The following is a 22,913-nucleotide window of genomic DNA, read 5'->3' as shown; positions in this document are numbered from 1 at the left end:
ACCGTATTGCATCGCTGCGCAATTGTCCATTAAACTAGCGCAGCGCTGTATAGCAAAAAAATGGCATAAATTGCAGTATCTATACCATAGTTTGTAGACGCTATAACTTTCACACAAAGCAATCAATATATACTTATTGGAATTTTGTTTACCAAAAACATGTAGCAGAATACATTTTAGCCTAAATTTATAACCAACTTTGAGTTTACTATATATTTTTTATAGCTGAAAGTAAAAAATATTGTTTTTCTTCAAAATTTGTGGTCTTTGTTTATAGCGTGAAAAATAAAAAGCGCACAGGTGATCAAATACCACTGAAAGAAAGCTCTATTTGTGTGAAAAAAAGGACTTAAATTTAGTTTGGGTGCAGCATTGCATGACCGCGCAATTATCAGTTGAATTAGTGCAGCACCGAGTAGCAAAAAGAGGCCTGGTAAGGAAGGGGGGTAAATCCTCTGGATGGCAAGTGGTTGAATCAATACTTCTGATACTAGGGTGCTTTTGGCTCATAAGCAAGCTGTCACGTACCTGGTTGGGGAGCCTGATGTGGAGAGGAGGTGTGATCTTACTACTCCCACTCGGATCCCCTGATAGTGGGGACAGAGGGCGCCGAGCCAAGAGTGGCACGAGTGCCGGGTGGGTCTAGAGATGATGGTAGGCAGGTGAGGACCAAGAAGATCCGGATGCAGGCCAAGTACGGATGCAGGAACGTGGGTGCAGTAGCAGGCAGGTATGGCGGCAACCAGGATACAGACCAGGAGCGGACACAGGAACGTAGGTGCGGCAGCAGGCAGATATGGCGGCAACCAGGATACAGGCCAGGTGCAGACACAGGTATGTATGTGCAGCAGTGTCAGACAAGCTGGGTCAGGATCAATTGAGTGGATCAGGTACAAGGGAGCAGGCAAGCGGATAGTCAGGGATAAGCTGGGTCGGTGCAGGCGGAGTTCTTTCTTAGTCAGGGTCAGATCAGATATAGGCAACAGAATTAGGTTATGAAGTACAGGACGTTATAGACCAGAAGGCATAGGCTAAACTGTGCTGGTGGTTTAAATAGCCCGCCTTGCGGTGACATGTACGTAGTACGCATGCGCGCACACGCACACTCCCGCACATGCGCACTCGCACAGGTCCCTCCAAGTATGTAGATCTGAGCCTCCTCTCCTCCTCCATTCCTCCTCCATAAAGCTCTCAGGTTTCAGGAGAGGTGGGAGGGCTCCAGAAGCTCTGAACTTTAAAGCCTTCCTAGCCTGCGCTGAGGTGAACTCATGCCTCACTCACAGGCTGACTCATCCCAGGGTGCTACTCAGCTTCTAACCAAAAAAACTATCTGACTAACCTGGAGTGCGCTATATCCACCCTCCCCCCCCCCCCCCCACTACAAAAACAGCCATGCCCTCACTGGCAGGGCATCCCATACAGAAAAAGGTAGGGGAAAGGGGAACAAACTTGGAGGGGGGATATACACAAATAAATGATGCAAAAGAAAAACAAAGTATATGCACTTTACATATTTACATTTGGCAATATGAATTTATGTACAAAAAACACCAACACATGGAAAAATATGAACATAAATACAATTAAAGAACTATGGAACACCTCCCCCTCAAGAGAAACCCTCAACAGCAACAAAAGTACAGACTCTTGTTCTCCAGCAGGGAAGACAGTCGTCTTGAGGTACCTGCAGAACAGAAAAGAAAGGAACTGATGGACAGCACGGACAGCACAAATAGCTAACTAACTGTAACATTTAACTTCAAGGCACTTTAGCAATGTCCATTTTATTTTTTAAAAAATCCTTTATTAAAAGAACTTAAGGAGGAACTCCCCCTGTTGAAGTAGTGAGGTTAGGCAGTCTCCCTGCAGTTTCCCCAGACCAGCATCTCTGAGAAATAGAAAAGAACTGGAGTCCAGCCTAGTCTGCAAAGTAAAATGAGTGTCAAGAGCCTGCTGGGCTGGAATTCTGTGTCAGCCATTTTCAGCCATATTTCAAGGGGCTAGGCAGTCTTACCATGGTGCCATCAGGCATTCATGGAATAACTACGGTTAGGCTGGCCGGCCTTGACGACCACCACCAGGTCCTTCTAAATGGCCCAGCCCCTGCTCCACTCCTACTTGATGTCTTGAAAGCAAGTCCAAGCCTCATTCACATGAGGCCATCTCAATGGCCTGGGGACATGCATGTAGTCCAAGACCAGGTCATCCTCCCACTGTGATCTGGACTCCTCGATGATGTCCATAATATTTTGTGGGACACAGGGATAGTCCAGTTCCCACTCCACAGCCACTCTCTTCTGCAAAATTCTCTGAAACCGGAAGAATCAGGGAAGCAGCTCCCCATCTCCCAATCCCAGCTGTACACAAGAGTGTGGGGACCAAAGGATCCATCTTTTTAAAGACTTGTTGTTGGCCCTGGTTCTAGGCTAAGGTGAGGAAAGTTTTGACTGGGCCTAAGTAGGTATCCTGATGGGCTCTGTCCTGTGGGAATGTCCAGCCGGGTCTGGTGTGTGGGAACTTTCTGATTGTCACGGCAGTGAATCTCTGTCTTCTGTAGTGTCCCCCCCAGGCCCATTCTTCCTTAGTGTCTTCTGGGGACTAGTCTTCCTCAGCTAGCAATCTGGGTGACTCCCAATCTAACCCCCCACCACTGACACTCCGCTGTCTCACCTAAGGACTGGTCATCCTCGCAGCCAGGCTCTTGTGGGCACCGGCCCTCCAGCAGTATGTACAGCTGGATGGTAGGTGACGGCAGGCAGCCATCCTCCACTGCAATGATCTGCCGATGGGGCAGGGAAATCACGGTTCCGAGATTCAACCCTGTTCTGTACTCCAAACTCTGCACACTTTCTGGCTCTCCAAATCTCTGGCTTCTCCGTACACAGGCCCATCTGCAGGTCTATCTGCGAGGCACTAGGTCACTGGGCATCAACTTGTTAAGCAGCCCTCCATAGTGCCCGCACTTGATCCATGCTCCTACCAGGGGGGTTTGCATTCAGGGCAAATTAGACATAGTCTCTCCATCCCCTCGATCGACGCGAGGGAAAAACCTCCGTGATGCTCTAGGCCAGGGGTGTCAAACTGGCGGCCCTCTAGCTGTTGCCAAACTACAAGTCCCATGAGGCATTGCAAGGCTGATAGATACAAGCATGAATCCCAAAGGCAGAGGCATGATGGGACTTGTAGTTTTCCAACAGCTGGAGGGTCGCCAGTTTGACGTCCTTGCTCTAGGTGATCCCCCTGTGTCCACCGGAATCTCCAGCCACCAAAACTTCAGCATAACTTAGAAAAAACCCTCCATCTTGCTCCTCTCTCTCTCTCAGCACACTGGGAGTACTGGGTGGGCTTAAGGGTGTGGCCACGCCCCTCTCTCATTTTAGTGCCAGTGTTATGCAGGATTCCCCCCCCCCTTGCACTTGTGTTAACCCCTGCTTCTCCAAAGCAGGAGCATGCTGACTGGTTTGCAGACCACTGAATCCGGGCAGTAACACAAAAACAATTCACTGACAACAGAAGAACATTTGGCCCCAACAACTGTTGGGTGATTGGGTGTTGGTAGTTGTAGTAGCAATGGTTGCTACGAACAACAGCAAGGAACAGGATATACTCCCCGCTGCAAACTATAAAGCATATTAACACAGAGTCACTCTTTCCAGGCATTGCAGGGCAACTGAGCATTTGTAATCCACAATTGGGTGAACCGCTCCAGTTGCTTAGGCCAATGGCACACAGGGACACATGGCAGACACTGACTTTTGCAGGCTTTAAGAGTAGTAGAACATAAGCCTCAGCTGCTGGTGGTTGACAGAGTATTTGTAATCCACATAGGTATCATAGCTTGCCATGGTTGCTACGGGTGAAGGTGAACAAAGTAGTGACATAAACTTCACAGTTGTAAGCAGGCACATAACAAACAGTCTTTTGTAGTAGCCATCTGTAGAGCAGTAAAAAGACTTTCACAAACTGATAAGCCATTCCGGTTGCTTTGGGCAAGGGCAAGCAAAATAACAGCAGATATTTCAATGGCACCGGCAGATGAATCATGAACATAGTCTCTCATACCAGCCACCTGTAGAGCAGCAGGAAGACTTTTGGATGGCCCCTGCATGGTTGCTGCTGGTTAAAGCATTAGCAATGGTACTTGAATCACAGCAACAGTCACAATTCCTGCAATACAGCGCAACTCCACCTTTCCGCTTGACTCCATGACACTTTACACTGCAGACAGCAATTTCCTGGCTCGTTGGTTGCCAGTTGCTAGGGGCATTGGCTGTGCAGATTGCAATAGGGATATCCCACATGTAGCACTATCCCCTTAGGAGTTACTGAGTTTTTGGTCCCCCTAAAGCTCTGAACAGCCAGGCAACATGCATTTTCTTCTACTCTTTGCACACGGGGAGTCAGTAAACAGTCCTTGAGCTTGGTTTTGTGTTTTTATTAAGGGGTCTAAAACTTGGATAGGGTTGAGGGGTATATGGGATGTCCAAGGAAACTGCAACAGAGCAGACGGGGAGCCCATAGAGGACCTGGCTCATCCTGCCATTGTAAGGGGTAAAGATGAGTCAGATACGGCTTTGTTTTCATCTCTGCTCCATCTCCCACACGTGACCCCTGGATACAGCCTCATAGGGGCCACACCAGGCCCACAGGTGTGCCATCTGCCACAACAAAGGTGATTTAACACCTGAAGGGCCAGCCTCTTGTCTCTCCCCTCCCCCTAGAGAGCATGCTTCCCGCTCTTACCTCCCGGTTGGATGGCCTCAGCCACCCCAGGTTTTCTGGTTAACATGGCAGGTGAGGAGAGAGAGGCCAGAGTGGAGCTGGGACTTGAACTCAAGATTTGGGATGTTGATCCCCCCCATCTCCACTACCTCTGCTCCCCAGCTTCTGCATTCAGAGCGGTAGCACCCCATATCCCGGAGCTTCATCTCTCCCTGGCACCACACGGGCGGCCCCGCTTCCTCCTCCACTCCCAGGCAAGCAACCAAGGGAGTCAGTATAGGAGATGACCGCAGGCCCTGCCCACTGCACTGTGATCCCACCCCTCTCATGCACTCAGGAATCCTCCGCCAGGCCTTGTACCAGGCACAGCTGGCCTGAGGGAAATGAGAGCAAGGCTGAGCTGGCCCAAGCTGTGAAGAGAGTACGGAGAGTGGCAGCAAGTTCAGGGAGAGCAGAGACTCATATCCAGGTGACCAACAGATCAATAGGGCAGTGAATGGGCTGACAAAAGCCCAGATGCCAGGATGCATTTTCTAGTCGCCATGGGGACCTGGCACCTGGGATTTGTAGAGCCCTGCTTTAAGATAAACATTCCAGTATTAACTCAATTGTGTGTTCATTGAACATACATTCTTCCCCCTTAAAGCAGTAGTAAACTGCTGCTTTTCATTAAAAAAAAATCCCCTGCAAGGCAATGGCACAATGGCAATACTAGCACATTATGAAATACTTACCATAGAAAGAAGCCCTCCAGCAGCGCGCTGTCAGCGTTGACAGGGCTTCCATCTTCCCCCGGTCTTCTTTCCGGGTTGTCAAGCCACGATTACATCACTGCTGTGTGAGTGCACGGGAGTCACGGTTCATGGCACACCGCTCTGAAGGGACCACACGGGTATACTGTCCGCTCAGAGCACATGTGCTGGTGACGTCACCGTCTGCATCCAGTGTGAATATCTCCCAAACAATGCAAGTTTAGGAGGTACACACTGTACACGGTACACAAATCCTATCAAAGGGCTAACGGTCAGGACAGACAATCACTGATCCATAAGAAGAAAAAGATTAGGTCCGATACCCAAAATGTCAGGCTAATTGCAAGATACTCGATACAGCACAGAGAGGTTTGTTAAATATTGAATAAATATTGGTACCTATTAATGATAGATAATACAGTATCCAAATATGTGAAGAATTATCCAGAAATAACTTATAGGAGGTCTTCATCTCTTAAAGATCAATTGGTTCAGAGCCATTATTCAAACAAACCTAGGATTAGATCTGAAATAATTGGCACAGCCCCTTGTGGCAGATGTAATTTTTGTAGATTCATCCCTAAAGAATGTCAGTTTACTTTATCTAATGGTCGTATGTATACTCCCTAACTGCCAAAGTGTGGCATGGTGTATCTTATGAGATGCAAATGTGGTGTTTTCTATAGAGAAAAAACCACAGACAGTTCAAAGAGTTCGCGACCATGTAGCATTAATCTCTAAAAAGAAAATGGAAACACCTATTAGCCAACATTAGCCTTCAACAAGCTAATAGATGGAGACGGAGTTGCACTGATTTGAACAGTTCCATTGAGGACAATAGGGTGCGACTTGTCATGCGATTTGAAAACAATCATATAGCATGACAAGTTGCACCGGTGTGAATCAGGGCTTAAGCAACTTTACAAGATAAAAAATAACATTTGTTCATATTTAACCTCTCATTAACCCTTAGTTTACCCTAATTAAAGTTTTTTTTTTCTAGAATTGGATATAGGAGAGGGATTAGAACACCTGTCAGGTTTTTATTGCTATCTGTGTCCCCTTTAAGAAAATTCATCCTATTTGTCTTGTTTTATTGTTATTTATTTATTACAGGTATTTATATAGTGCTGACAATTTACACAGCGCTTTCACATACAGTATATATAGATATATTGTACATTCTTTCCAATGAGACACAGTTTGCAGAAAAAAAATTGACTGGGGTTATAACCCTCCCTATCCAAAATTAAATAAAACATTTATTATTAGTTCTGCTTTAACTCTTTCTTGCTCTTGTCTAAAGTGTTACTAAACCCTCAACAGTAAACTCAGTCTGTATATTCAGTAAAGCATGCTTGTTATACTCACTGTGGAACCTACGGGGTTAATCCTCTGCATTGTGTAAAAACACAATTATTGACCCCTTATCTCTCAATAAAGAGGACCTGTCACTAATTATTTCTATCACAAGGGATGCATGCGTTCCTTGTGATAGGAATAATAGTGATTACATTTTTTTTTAACCGCCTCCCGCCCGCCATATAAGGTAATGACTGTCAGTGCCGCCTATCAATGCTGCCAATCAGTGCAACCTATCAGTGCCAGTCAGTGCTGCCTAGCAGTGCCAGTCAGTGCTGCCTAGCAGTGCCCATCAGTGCCACCTATCAGTGCCTGTCAGTGCCACCTATCAGTGTCCATCAGTGCTGCCTAACAGTTCCAGTCAGTGCCGCCTATCAGTGCCACCTATCAGTGCCATATACGAGTGCTGCCTTTCAGTGCCCATCAGTGATGCCTGTCAATGCCCATCAGTGCCACCTACCAGTGCCTCCTCATCAGTGCCGCCTATCAGTGCCCATAAGTGGAGCCTCATTAGCTCACATCAGTGAAGGAGAAAAATTACTTATTTTCAAAATTTTATAACAGAAACTTTTTTCTTTTAAATTTATGTTGATTTTGGTTTGTTTAGCAAAAATAAAAACCCAGAGGTGATTAAATACTACCAAAAGAAATTTCTGTCTCAAAAAAATGATAAAAATTTCATATGAGTACAGTGTTGCATGACCGCGCAATTGTTATTCAAAGTGTGACAGTGCTGAAAGCTGAAAATTGGTCTCTGCAGGAAGAGGGTGAAAGTGCTGGTAGAGAAGTGGTTAAAGGGACAGTGTAAGAAAAAAAAAGGTAGTGGTGAACGCATACGTAGGCCATGCCCACATATGTAAATGGTGTTCAAACCACACATGTGAGGTATCGCCACGAACGTCAGAGCAAGAGCAATAATTATAGCATTAGACCTCATCTGTAACTTCACACTGGTAACCTGTAGAAATTTTTAAAGCGTCACACATGGAGATTTTTACGTTTGACGCCATTCCACAAGTGTGCGCAATTTTAAAGCATGACATGTTGGGTATTTATTTACTCGGTGTAACATCTTTCATATTAAAAAAAAAAATTGGGGTATATATTGTTGTTTTTTTTAATCGTTTAAGTGTATTTTTTCCACAAAAATTGTGATTGAAAAATATATTCATGTTTAAAAACTGTCCATTTCGGTTTCGGTTTTCGGCCAAGTGCATCCTGAATTTTCGGTTTCAGCACCAGAATTTTAATTTCGGTTCACCACTATTTAGCAGTTTATATTTACTAAAATAATTACATTTCCATCTTCTGTGTACTGTGAGAGACCAGTTGTAGTGAATGCAGGGTGCTGGGTTTAGTAACACTTTAACTAATATTTTTCTGCTTTTTTAATTTATTTATTTTTAACCATAACTATTTAAACTTTTTTTTGTTTTTTTCCATTTTCTTTACTTATTTTTTGTTAGTGTGACATTAAAAAAAAGTGCAGAATTGAAGGGGGGAAAAAAGACTTTTTCTCAGCGAATGCATTTCCTGTCTGTTTTCTTCTGCTCACAGTAGGCTGCTATTGGAGGGAGGAAGAACAGAACCCTACCTATAGCAACCAATATGGCTCCTGCTTTGTCTGACAGAAGTGACTCTGCTGTCACTCCTGTCAATCATGCAGCCGGAGAATAGAACACTTGTAAATTCTAGACCACCCCCACCCCATCCCAAAAACACTGTGCCTTGGACAGCTACCCCTCCAGCCTCGATATCACCTTGTTTGATATTTGATATTTGTAACACTTTATCATGAGGAGTTATTGCTGAATCAGCATACATTTTCATTTTATAACGTCAGCATTGTAATTACAATATAAACAGTACTGTAGTCATTTTTGACAATCCAATATACTGTACAATTACTTGAAAAATCTCCTTTCATGTTGTAAGTGCTGCCTGTCTGCTGACCCTCTCTTTCCACAACTTCCTGGATTCCCTGCATGCTTTGCAGCTTCTCCTTTGCTGTCTGCTTTCAATTTCTAAGGACTATATATCCCATTAACCACTTAACAACTGCCCGCCCGTAATGTACTGTGGATGAGCGGCCACTGTAGGCAAAGCAACATACTTGTATGTTGATTCCTACTTCTGGATGCTCACATGTGCACCCCTCCGGCTGGCACCTGCTGTGATTGTAAACAGTGGGAGCCTGTCAGCAAGTCCCAGCCAATGATTCGCAGCCAGAACCTGCTGATTGGCTGTGTATAAACACAGCCCAGAGCTCTGGGTTGACATTCCACACAGATCACTGAAAGATCTCTCTGTTTCTCATTCCTGCTTTATTAGTAAATGCAACACATTTTACACACATTACACATGGTTAAGTACACATTTAACCCCTTGATCGCCCTAGATGTTAACCCCTTCCCAGCCAGTGTCATTAGTACACCAGGACACTGTATTAATGTCACTGGTGATGTCAGTATCAGTTAGTCAGTTCCCCCCAGCATCAGTTAGTGTCAGATTGCCCAACACACTATCGCAGTCCCATTATAAGTTGCTGATCGCTGTTATTAGTAGTATAAAAAAAATTCCAGTACATCTATCATAGTTTGTAGATGCTATAACTGTCATGCAAACCAATCAATATACACTTATTGGGATTTTATTTCTATCAAAGACATGTAGCAGAATACATTTTGGCCTACATTTATGAAGAAATTTAGATTTTTTTTTCAGCTTTTTATTGGATATGTTTTATAGCAAAAAGTAAAAATTATGTTTGTTTTTTTTAAATTGATGTTTTTTTTCCGTTTATATCATAAAAAATAAAAAGCTCAGTGGTGATCAAATAACACCAGAAGAAATCTCTATTTGTGTGAAAAAAATTATATACATTTCGTTTGGGTACAGCGTTGCATGACTGCGCAATTACCAGTTAAATTATCACAGTGCCGTATAGCATAAAATGGCCTGGTCATGATGGGGTAGAATCTTCTGGAGCTCAGGTGGTTACAGTGTATGTAAAGTTCTGTTTTTAGGTTCTGCGAGAAGTGTAAGTCAAGCCATAAATGAACAGATTTCCCCTCTTTTCTGTCCGGCTGACAAAGATCACCAGACAGGAAGTGAGGGAGAATCTGCAAAAGGGACACAGACAGAAAAACTAATCCGACAATGTAGCTTTCCCCTACTTGTCTTGAAGAAGCATGTTTATTTCTGTTTGCATGGCAGTTGGAGGGTTCTGCTTACTTTCCCGTCTTGTAAAATGTTGTCAAACTTGTAAAACTAAGAACAAATATTCGGCTGGACTATCACTTCCTGTTCCAGAGATGCGAATGGAAGTGAGAGGTAATCTTTCCATAGAGAAGGGAATTAGAATCTTATATGTCACCAGAACATTTGTCCCTATTGCAAGATTTCCCTCACCTCTTGTTCCCATGACAGCTCTAACTTTTAGTTTCCATGCACACGGAGTATTTTGATAACGCTGGTAATGTTAGCTATGTACACGTTCAGCGGTGTTTTCCTGAGTTTTTCTGCATTTGCGGTTTTAGCAGTTTTTAGCATCCCCCCCAAAAAAAAATTGGGGGGGGTAAAAAAAAGTTCAAAAACGCCGGTTTGCTGCGTTTTACCACGTTTTACTGCGTTTTTCAGCATTAGAGCGTTTTTACAGCTAAAAAACTTCTCTAGAAACCCACTAATCCTGGGTTTTTTTTCCAGCCAAAAAACGTTGATTACAGTCTATGTGTGCATGGACACATAGGATAACATGCTGGGGGGTTTACTAGCTGTAGAAAAAACTGTCAAAAGCCAAAAACAGCCACTGTAAAAATGTCCAGTGTGCATGAGGACCTAGAGCCAGTTCACACTACATGCATTTCAGTTGCTTTTTTCTGCATTCAAAATGCACAGAAAGTACAGTGAGGAACAGAAATATTTGAACACCCTGCGATTTTGCAAGTTCTCCCACTTAGAAATCATGGAGGGGTCTGAAATTCACATTGTAGGTGCATTCCTACTCTGGGAGACAGAATTAAAAAAAAAATTCAGGAAATCACATTGTATGATATTTAAAGAATTTATTTGTCTTGCACTGCTGAACATAAGTATTTGAACACCTAAGAAACAGCAAGAATTCTGGCTCTCAAAGACCTGTTACTGTGCCTTTAAAAAGTCCACCTCTACTCCACTCATTAATCTAACTTAGTAGCACCTGTCTGAGCTCTTTAAAGACACCTGTCCACCCCACAGTCAGTCAGATGCCAACTACTACCATGGGCAAGACCAAAGAGCTGTCAAAAGACACCAGAGACAAAATTGTGGTTTCAAAGGTCACTGTCAGTAGAACACTACGCCGTCATGGTTTCAAATCATGCATTGCATGGAAGGTTCCCCTGCTCAAGTCATCACATGTCCAGGCCCGTCTGAAGTTTGCCAATGACCATCTGGATGATCCAGAGGAGGCATGGGAGAAAGTCATGTGGTCAGATGAGACCAAAGTAGAACTTTTTGGTCTAAACTTCACTCGTCATGTTTGGAGGAAAAAGAAGGATGAGTTGCATCCCAAGAACACCATCCTTACTGTGAAGCATGGGGGTGGTAACATCATGCTTTGGGGGTGCTTTTCTGTGAAGGGGACAGGACGACTGCACTGTATTAAGGAGAGGATGAATGGGGCCATTTATTGTGAGATTTTGAGCAACAACCTCCTTCCCTCAGTCAGAGCATTGAAGATGGGTCGTGGCTGGGTCTTCCAACATGACAAGGACCCGAAGCACACAGCCAGGATAACCAAGGAGTAGCTCCATAAGAAGCATATCAAGGTTCTGGAGTGGCCTAGCCAGTCTCAGACCTAAATCCAATAGAACATCTTTGAAGGGAGCTGAAACTCTGTGTTGCTCAGCGACAGCCCCGAAACCTGACAGATCTAGAGGAGATCTGTGTGGAGGAGTGGGCCAAAATCCCTGTTGCAGTGTGTGCAAACCTGGTCAAGAACTACAGGAAACGTTTGACCTCTGTAATTGCAAACAAAGGCTTCTGTACCAAATATTAACACTGATTTTCTCAGGTGTTCAAATACTTATGTTCAGCAGTGCAAGACATATAAATTCTTTAAAAATCATACAATGTGATTTCCTGAATTTTGCTTTTAAATTCTGTCTCTCAGAGTGGGAATGCACCTACAATGTGAATTTCAGACCCCTCCATGATTTCTAAGTGGGAGAACTTGCAAAATCGCAGGGTGTTCAAATACTTCTGTTCCTCACTGTTGGTTATCTGGTTGTCAATGTCATAGTTCACATCAGTGTGTGCATTTCCAGTGCGTTCCGGATGCAGAAAAAAGCAGAACATGCTGCATTTTTTCTGCACAGAACTGTACTTGAATACGTTAAAATGCATAAAAACCCACCGGAACACATTGGAACGCACCAAAACACATAAAAAATGCACTGGAGCGCACATGTCCCTATTTACATTGAAGAAAAAGAGAGGGGGAAAAAAGGAACAGGAATGCATAAAAAACGTACTGGAACGTGTCAAAAACGCACCGGAGCATGTCATAAACGTGCATGCAGAAATGCATCCGAAACGCATCTGGACTGCGTTTCTATAGTGTGAACCGGCCCCATTCACACAGGTGATTACACTCTCTGCCATTTCCAGTACCAGGAATCTGCAGGTTTCTGCAGCAGGAATTGACAGATGTGTACAAATTGCTGCAGCCGCTGAGCATGTATAATGCAATGGCAGGCTGTCAGCAGCCGCAGATAATTTGCAAATGGATTCCTGCTGCTTGAAATCGCAGTGTGTGTAATCACCCAAAAGGAGCGAGGAAAGGAGCCTTTCTTTCTTTCTCAGTGACAATGGCCATCAGCACAAGTACAAAGGTAAATTTCCCAAGTAGGAACACAGGCAACAATATCACAGGTGTCAAACTGGCAGCCCTCCAGCTGTTGTGGAACTACAAGTCCCATCAGGCATTGCAAGGATGACAGTTACAAGCATGACTCCCACAGGTAGAAGCATGATGGCACTTGTAGTTCCAAAACAGTTGGAGGGCCGCCAGCTACAAAAACTGTTGTTGCTGACTTTTAATAAACACACACTTACCTGTCCCAGAGTCCAGCGATGTACTCACCTGCGCCGTCCCTTCTCTGCCTCTTCTCTCCCTGGCGCCGGCATCACAACTGTGGGCACCAGGCTGAGACAGCTTGCGGCTTCACAACCGGGTTCCCACTGCACATTCTCATTGGTCCGGTAGTCTTCTGGGAAGGTTCCCAGGAGACTGCGGGAGGAAGGAGGGGGGGCAAACTTCTGGCAAACTTTGCCACGGCGAACTGAGTCGGAAGTGGGAGCGGGTACCTGTCAAAACCAGGTACTTGCTCCCCCCCAAAAGGTGCCAAATATGGCAGTGGAGGGGAGGAGGAGACAAATAAGCGGAGCTTCCACTTTTGAGTGGAACTCAGCTTTAAAGGAAACTTCACTCTCTCAATCAACATGGGCTATTTCTAATCCTGATGCTGCTAGCATTAGTAAATAGGAAATAATAATGATAGGAAAGGATATTGTAGCGCTACCCCCGAAGGAACCGCTTGAATGTTTTCCACAGGCTCTCCTTTGCTTCGCCTCGCAGCCAGGCACAGTGTATTTCTGCAGCCCAATATACTCATACACACTTCTGCTCATTGTCTTCAATGACCAGTCTAGGGAATGTTTTGTTTTTGGAGTTTATTGTAGAACTGGAGATAGTAATGGGGAATTGTAGTAGGATACTCCAAAACAGGGGCAGACTGACAACTCATGGGGCCCCCGGGCAATAGGGATTCATGGGGCCCCTGTGTCTTTGCCCACACTCAAAACACACCCAAAAAAACCTATAAAAAGGTACCAGGGGCATTTCATGCTGCCCCCTACTGACCTCAGGCCCTCGAGCAGTGCCTGAGTGTTCGAATGGTCAGTCCGCCCCTGCTCCAAAATCAGAACTATTCACACTGAGGACATCTAGCTGAGATGAAGACTTATGAAGTCTTAGCTGGCATTAGACAGCAAACTTGTCTTGTAACCTATAGCAGCAAGTAGGTTTAGGAGTGAGCAAAGTCCCTTTAGCAGTAATAGTACTTACAGGGCTGAGCCCCTCAGGTACAAGCCATTTACGACAGGCTGCAACAGCCCAAAGGTAACGTAGCTAAGCAAAGTCCTTTGCAATAGAAACACTTGGACAAGCTCTTCAGAACACTAGCTAGTGCTCCCTTTCTAAGACCTACGCCGTCTGTACTCACAAGGCCCAAGAACAGAATGGTAGCCTCCTTCCAATCTTCCAAGTGACTCTCTCCAGTGATACCAGACAGATATTTGGCAGACAGCTCCCCTCAGTCAGCATACTGTAGAACCAGGGTCACTCTCTCTGATGTCATGCCCTCAGGTCGACCCACCTGAGGCCACATGGCAGCAAGTGCCAGGTGAGGCAGCCTGCCTCCAGCCTGCCTGGTGCAATCCACTCCTGGGAAAGCACTGAACCCATGTGCTCTCAGAATATAAATACCACTCCCAACAGTCAATGGGGCAACCCTCCCCTGCGACTGGGCAGAGCTGTATCCATATTCATGCTGTTCATTTGCCTAGCCCCTACCCATGTTCTGGAAGGCTCTCATAGCTTCCAACAGCACCAGAGCAGCATGACCAGACCTAATTAATCACAGCACTCTGTTAACCCCCCTGGCGGTATTCCCGAGTGTAGCTCGGGGTAAACTTTCAGTACCAGAAGCGGTAACCCCGAGCTACACTCGATATTACTCTGCAGCGTTTCTCTGGGATCCCTGGATCACTTACCTTGTCCTGTGCTCCTGCAATGTCCCCCCTGCAGCCTCCCCGGCCATGTCCGCCGGCCGACGCCAGCATCCATCTTCCGGGTTCCATTCCCTGCGAGCGCTGGGACGTATGGGGGACGGAACTGGTGTGAAATTCAAATATGTCAAAATTTTACATACACATAATACACTAAAATCACACAGTATAACATTACTGTATCAAAGCATTTCACACACATTTTGTCCCTAGTGCTTTGTCCTGTGCCCTGCCAAAATTTTTACTGTTCTTTCTGCCTGGAAACTGAGAAACGTCCATGGCGTCCAAAAAGCATCCCTTTAGGTCAAAAGTGGTTTTAGACCAGCTAGAGAACAGCAATAGTAAATCAGAACCACTTGCAGAATTGAGTGATAATGATTCGTGGGGAAATACGTCATCAGACACTGAAAACGATTCTGCGACTTTGCTCAGTGATGTGCGAACTTGGCGCTCTATTCCAAATTTCAGTGTTTTTGTTTTTATTATATTATTGAATTAAATGTATTATTATTATTTTTATGATTATTATATTATAATTTATGATTCGTGTTTGAAATTTTATCATACCCGGGATGTTTACTAGACTCTTGTTCGGACAGATTTCAGTGAGTTATTCCTAAGAATTACAGGCCTACAATAAAAAAACAACATATTTCCATTGGAAACAATGTACCGCTTTGAGCACAGAAATACTGACATAATCAGACCACTAGGGAGACTAAGCAGAATACCACACTGAATTCACCTGACAGCCTCTCTGGTAAGCAGAGAAACACAGCTATGCTTTACCTAACCATATACATCCTAGCACCTGACTAGGAGGGTGCTACAATATCATATTTACTTGTTTTAACCTTTTTTTGCATTCCTTCATTTACTTCCTGGTTTCTATGCCTAGGAAAATGATGTCATGCATCCCAGGAGTCTTCAGGAGGGAAGGAAGGGTTCTCAGCTCAGCCAATGCCTGAGCTAAGGACAGATGGATTCCAGGAAGTAACTGCTACATGAATCATCTGCCCTTACTAAAGATGACCACTGCCAGAAATGCAAAGAAGTGATATTCAAAATGATTTCTCAGCAAAATTAAGCATGGAGACATGGATGGAGGAGTTTGTTTTGAATATTAAAAATGAATTATTTAGCATTTTTGGTTTGTGGCGCTCAGGTGCAATGCAGTTCCACTTTAACCACACAGATCCCCCCCCCCGCCCAAAATAAAAAAATCTTGTTTTAGGGCCGGTTCACACCACATGTCCAGGGCTTTTTCTTTCTGTATCAAAAATACATGAACAGTAGGTTTTATGGTTTCCAATGGCATAGTGCACGTCAGTTCTAGTGCATTCCAGTTCCAGAAAAAAAGTACAATATGCTGCATTTTTTCTGCAGTGAACTGTACTGGAAAGCAGTAAAATGCATAAAATAGGCACCGAAATGCAGCCGGAGCATACATGTTCTTATTTAAGTTGAGAAAAAGGGGGGAAAATGCATCAAAAAAGAACCAGAACTAATCAGAAATGAGTTAAAAACGCTCATGCAGAAATGCATCCGGACTGCGTCTTTATGTTTTTAACCGGCCCTTACTGAGTTAAAGTGGAACCTCAACCTAAAAGGGAAGTTCTGCTTTAGGTCCCCCCAAAACACCCCTTACCTTGGGGAGCAGGTAGTTGTCACCTGCTGCCACTTCCACCTGGATTACCTTGGCCCACAGCTTTCAGGTTCCAGGATGCTGCGGGACCTTTCACAGGGCGTAGCGCGGCTTATGCATGTGCAGTGGGAAGTCGGCTGTAATGCCAAAAGGAGTTACAGCTAGCTTCCCACAGTAGACATGCCAGCGCTGGGAACCCAAAGAGCGAAGAAGAACCAGCTTGAGCATGGACAGGGCTGGATCCCTGGACAAGTAAGTGTCCTTTTATTAAAAGTCAGCAGCTACAGCATTTGTAGCTGCTGCCTTTTAAAACAGAACTCCATAATTATTTTTTCCCCATGCAGTGGGGCTGTGTCTGCATTGCATGGGTTAATTGCTTGTTTTGTCCAGGGACGCACCCAGGGCTGCTGTTAGAAACCACGGGGCCCCATACAGCCAACCTGAGAGCCCCCCCCTAAAAATAGTACACCGTTTAATATGCTTCAGTTTTGAGTGAACACAGTGAGCGATAGGTACCAATCATGAACTGTGTTCATTCAGGGAAGGAAGGGGCTGATATATGTGACATATTTCCCCCACTCTTCATCCTGAAGGATCCTATTGTGTGCTTGCAGCTGCCGGTGAGAAGGAGAGGAGGGCAGCCAGCAGCACTGCAGGGGTGGGAGCACACAGGGGGAAATGTATGGTGCACAGGGAGGGTGATGTGTGCAGCGGCTGTATGGCTTTTCTCTGCAGCAGCTGAAAGCCAGTGGGAGGGAGAGGAGAAGAAGTCAGCTTTCAGCTGCTGCAGAAGAGCCATACAGGGGATCGGTTCCAGTAAATGCCCCCAGTCGTACCCATCACCCTCCCTGCCCACATCTGACTCACCTAGCTGCCTGTGCCCCCCTTCTGGCCTGGGCCCCGTACAGGAGGACTAGTGGTACCCCCCTTATCCACGGCCCTGGACGCACCAAATGGCTAAACTTACCCGATTCTTTGATCCTCTGAAAAACAACGCTCTCACTCTTGTTCAAAACCAGTATATGGGCATGATGTCAGGAATATTCAATTGACAAGACTGCTAGCGTGCAGGGGATAGGAGCAGCAGGGACTGGTCTTGCGGTTGAAGGATTGCCAGATTAGGTAAGTATATCCCCACTCTCTGCACCCCTAGACAAAAATGAGCAGACCCACTGCATGGGTAAAAAAAAAATCCTGGATTTTTTCTTCGACCGCTTTACCGCCGCCCTATAGCAGAAATACTGCTACAGGGCGGCAGGGGTGCATAAAATCAAGTATATATACGTGATTTTGCATTTCCGGGTAGGTGGTGCACGCGCCCTACCCACGCCAACATTTGCGGCCTCGACTGTCAATCACCGCGTCCTGGACAGTGATTAATTGCTGGAACTTGGTGATCGCCGAGTATTACCAACAGGGGAGAGAACTGTATGTAAACAATACAGTTTTTCCCGTCAGCTCCAGCACACTGCTTTGTATGGCTCTGCCCAGCAGTGTGCTTACAGTGGAAAGCACAGACACAGCCTCATAGTAAAACACACACAGCACACAGTTAACCCTTTGATCTCCCCAGATGTTAACCCCTTCCTGCCCAATGTCATTAGTACAGTGTTAATGCTTTTTATTAGCACTGATCACTGTATTGGTGTCACTGGGCACCAAGTATGTGGGCTCTCTCCAGACTTACCTGCCCACAGTCTATCCATTATTATATATGCGCTTCTACTATGGAGACCCTCAAAATTTATGGAGCTAGGACTGTAGCATACTGGGGTGTCGTGAAGAGGCAGCTTACACACGTTTTTGCAAATGGGTGCAAACTAAACCCCTAGTGTTACTAAACCCACAACAGTAAAATCAGCCTGTATATGCAGTAAAGCATGCTTGTTATACTCACTGTGGAACCTAAGGGGTTAATCCTCTGCATTGTGTAAAATGGCTGTTTGATCCTGTCTTCTCTACCCCTCCTTTTGTTCAAATGTCCACCTGATACAGACTGAATCCATAGCCATTCTGCACATGCGCAGTTTGGGGTGTATTGCTAGAGAGGTTTTTTTTTCCTTGGGAGAGTGCATGTGATCAGCACAGGGCCAATCAGCAATGTCCAGAGGTCAGGGGTTCTGCATCCTCCTAGAGCAGAAAGAAAACTCCTGCAAGCTTAAACCAGTGCTCTGCTGAAGTCACAAGACTGTTCTAACTACTGATGAGAAAAGGTATTTAGCAGTTTATAGTTACTACTAGTGTATACTTGCCAACAGTCATGAATTGCCCGGGACAGTCCAGAATATTGGACCAATGTCCTGCTGGAAGCTCATCCCAGGCAGAATCCTGAGTAGTTGAATCTGTGACGGACAGCTGCCATGGACTGCATAGACATACCCAGACCACTCCCCTACTCCACCTCTCGGAAGTCAGGTGGTGCTCTCCGCTTTACATGATTGGGGGCATGTGTGTGTGAGGGGGGGTGCAGAGTTGTGTATGTGTGTGTGGGGGGGGGGGGAGCAGTATGGTGGCACATACTATGATATTTATGGTGGAGCATCTGTGATATTTATGGTGGATCATACTGTGATATTTATGGTGGATCATACTATGATATTTATGGTGGATCATACTGTGATATTTATGGTGGATCATACTGTGATATTTATGGTGGAGCATACTGTGATATTTATGGTGGATCATACTGTGATATTTATGGTGGATCATAATGTGATATTTATGGTGGAGCATACTGTGATATTTATGGCACATCATACTGTGATATTTACGGCGGAGCATCTATGATATTTATGGCGGATCATACTATGATATTTATGGCGGAGCATCTATGATATTTATGGAGGATCATACTATGATATTTATGGCGGAGCATACTGTGATATTTATGGCGGAGCATACTGTGATATTTATGGTGGAGCATACTGTGATATTTATGGCGGAGCATCTGTGATATTTATGGTGGAGCATACTGTGATATTTATGGTGGAGCATACTGTGTGGCAGAGCATACTGTGATATTTATGGCGGAGCATCTATGATATTTATGGCGGAGCATACTGTGATATTTATGGTGGAGCATACTGTGATATTTATGGTGGATCATACTGTGATATTTATGGTGGAGCATACTGTGATATTTATGGTGGAGCATACTGTGATATTTATGGCACATCATACTGTGATATTTACGGCGGAGCATACTGTGATATTTATGGTGGATCATACTGTGATATTTATGGTGGATCATACTGTGATATTTATGGTGGAGTATACTATGATATTTATGGTGGAGCATACTGTGATATTTATGGTGGCGCCTACTGTGATATTTATGGCGGAGCATCTATGATATATATGGCGGATCATACTATGATATTTATGGCGGAGCATACTGTGATATTTATGGTGGAGCATACTGTGATATTTATGGCGGAGCATCTGTGATATTTATGGTGGAGCATACTGTGATATTTATGGTGGAGCATACTGTGTGGCAGAGCATACTGTGATATTTATGGCGGAGCATCTATGATATTTATGGCGGAGCATACTGTGATATTTATAGTGGAGCATACTGTGATATTTATGGTGGAGCATCTGTGATATTTATGGCGGACCATCTATATTTATGGCGGAGCATACTGTGATATTTATGGTGGAGCATACTGTGTGGCAGAGCATACTGTGATATTTATGGCGGAGCATCTATGATATTTATGGCGGAGCATACTGTGATATTTATGGCGGAGCATCTATGATATTTATAGTGGAGCATCTTTGATATTTGTGGTGGAGCATCTTTGATATTTGTGGTGGAGCATGCTGTGATATATATGGCAGAGCATACTGTAATATTTGTGGTGGAGCATACTGTACTCTGACCATCCATTGTGCCATGTCTGCAGTCCCTGTCCATCCCTTGTGTCATGTCCGCAGTCTCTGACCGTCTCCTGTACTATGTCCGCAGTCTCTGACCGTCTCCTGCACTATGTCCGCAGTCTCTGGCCATCCCTTGTGTCATGTCCGCAGCCTCTGGTCATCTCCTGTACTATGTCCACAGTCTCTGACCGTCTCCTGCACTATGTCTGCAGCCTCTGGTCATCTCCTGCACTATGTCTGCAGTCTCTGACCGTCTCCTGCACTATGTCCGCAGTCTCTGGCCATCCCTTGTGTCATGTCCGCAGTCTCTGACCGTCTCCTGTACCATGTCCACAGTCTCTGACCGTCTCCTGTGCTATATCCGCAGTCTCTGACCATCCCTTGTGCCATGTCTGCAGTCTTTGACCATCCCTTGTGTCATGTCCACAGTTTCTGACCGCCTCCTGTACTATGTCCGCAGTCTCTGACCATCTCCTGTACTATGTCCACAGTCTCTGATCATCCTTTGTGCCATGTCCGCAGTCTCTGGCCATCCCTTGTGCCATGTCCGCAGTCTCTGGCCATCCCTTGTGTCATGTCCGCAGTCTCTGACCATCTCCTGTAGTATGTCCGCAGTCTCTGACCATCCATTGTGCCATATCCGCAGTCTCTGACCATCCCTTGTGTCATGTCTGCAGTCTCTGACCGTTTCCTGTACTATGTCCACAGTCTCTGACCATCCTTTGTGCCATGTCCGCAGTCTCTGACCATCCCTTGTGCCATGTCTGCAGTCTCTGACCATCTCCTGTACTATGTCCGCATTCTCTGACCATCCCTTGTGTCATGTCTGCAGTCTCTGACCATCTCCTGTACTATGTCCGCAGTCTCTGACCATCCCTTGTGCCATGTCTGCAGTCTCTGACCATCTCCTGTACTATGTCCGCAGTCTCTGACCATCCCTTGCGCCATGTCCACAGTCTCTGACCGTCTCCTGTACTATGTCTGCAATCTCTGACCCTCCGAGAGGTAATGTGCTGTAACCTCTAGCAACTAATCACTGAGTGTGGACCAGTTCTTTATGTTTGCATTATTAATTTTTTTTTTTTTTTTTTTTAGATAAGTCTGTGTGTTTATTTGTTTTTTGGGCTGTTGGGGTGGAGAGCAAAATTGTATGGGGGAGCCCAAGAAAATCTCACTCTGTTTAACCACACCCCCTTTAAGCAATGCCCAACACTTAAAGTAATTAAAGCCACACCCACAATTGATGCCCCGTCCCTAATTTACATATTGATCCGCCTACACTGGCTTTCTGGACATCCGATTAAAAAAAAGTGTCCCTAGAAATTTTTTTAAAATGTTTGCAACTATGGTACTGTGGGAGAGTGGATATAGTGAATGCGGGGTCTGGGGAGAGCAGATATAGTGAAAACGGGGTCCAGGGAGACCGGATATAGTGAATGCGGGGTCCGGGGAAAGCAGATATAGAGAATGCGGGGTCCGGGGAGAGTGGATATAGAGAATGCGGGGGCCGGGGAGACCGGCTATAGTGATTGCGGGGTCCGGGGAGAGCGGATATAGAGAATGCGAGGTCCGGGGAAAGCGGATACAGTGAACGCGGGGTCCGGGGAGAGCGGATACATTGAACGCGAGGTCCGGGGAAAGCGGATACGGTGAACGCGGGGTCCGGGGAGAGCGGATACGGTGAACGCGGGGTCCGGGGAGAGCGGATACGGTGAACGCGGGGTCCGGGGAGAGCGGATACGGTGAACGCGGGGTCCGGGAAGAGCGGATACGGTGAACGCGGGGTCCGGGGAGAGCGGATACGGTGAACGCGGGGTCCGGGGAGAGCGGATACGGTGAACGCGGGGTCCGGGGAGAGCGGATACAGTGAACGCGGGGTCCGGGGAGAGCGAATACGGTGAACGCGGGGTCCGGGGAGAGCGAATACGGTGAATGCGGGGTCCGGGGAGAGCAGATACGGTGAACGCGGGGTCCGGGGAGAGCGGATACGGTGAACGCGCTGTCCGGGGAGAGCGGATACGGTGAACGCGCTGTCCGGGGAGAGCGGATACGGTGAACGCGCTGTCCGGGGAGAGAGCATACGGTGAACGCGCTGTCCGGGGAGAGCATACGGTGAACGCGGGGTCCGGGGAGAGAGCATACGGTGAACGCGGGGTCCGGGGAGAGAGCATACGGTGAACACGGGGTCCGGGGAGAGAGCATACGGTGAACGCGGGGTCCGAGGAGAGCGGATATAGAGAATGCGGGTCTGGGGAGAGTGGATATAGAGAATGTGGGGTCCAGCTGTTAGACAGGGCAGTTCGGTTGGTTGGTAAGCTGAGCTGGGAATTTTTCTTTGTTGTTGGACATGCGTGGCCCTTCCACGTGCTCCTTGCTGCAAAGGCCAGTTATAGGTTGGGGCAGTGCGCACGCGCACACACACTTACTTTATCTAGAGGTGAGAGATGTGCACGGACTTGGCCCCGTCACTTCACCACATGAGGAGGAGCTCTTTGTACAGCAGTGAAGGAGGTCACATGACCTACTGAGGTCACCAGGAGCCAGAGCGAGGCTTGGAACGCAGGAAGAGGAGTAGAGCAGTGTGGAGCTGGTTTATCTAGGAAGGACAGGCTGGAAGGAAACCTGCGGAGTGGTACTGTGATGATATATGATTTGTCTGCTAAGGCAATGGAGGGAGCAGCAGTTTCAGTGATAGAACTGTGACCTCCACTCTTTTGATG

The 22,913-nt window shown here is 46.0% G+C and overlaps 1 protein-coding gene and 1 long non-coding RNA gene across 2 annotated transcripts in view; one reads left to right on the top strand and one right to left on the bottom strand.

Moving 5' to 3' along the window:
* Positions 1-1,513: 1,513 nt before the first annotated feature.
* On the bottom strand, positions 1,514-22,723 carry LOC149440449 (uncharacterized). Its single transcript, XR_016307624.1, has 3 exons — positions 22,620-22,723; positions 14,652-14,772; positions 1,514-1,684 (listed from the first exon to the last, which is right to left on the bottom strand). It is a non-coding gene; the product is annotated as an uncharacterized LOC149440449 (long non-coding RNA).
* The window catches only part of LOC149440448 (carbonyl reductase family member 4-like), a 30,868-nt gene continuing 30,591 nt past the window's right edge, over positions 22,637-22,913 (top strand). Inside the window, exon 1 of the mRNA XM_089658598.1 lies at positions 22,637-22,825. The gene's annotated coding sequence lies outside the window, so the exon portion shown is untranslated. The remainder of the gene's footprint in view (positions 22,826-22,913) is intronic.

This window comes from Staurois parvus, unplaced genomic scaffold (genome assembly GCF_062004578.1).
Source record: "Staurois parvus isolate SC_StPar_1 unplaced genomic scaffold, SC_StPar_1.0 ptg001083l, whole genome shotgun sequence".
Classification (NCBI taxonomy): Eukaryota; Metazoa; Chordata; class Amphibia; order Anura; family Ranidae; genus Staurois; species Staurois parvus.
This window is presented reverse-complemented; position numbering and strand designations above follow the sequence as displayed.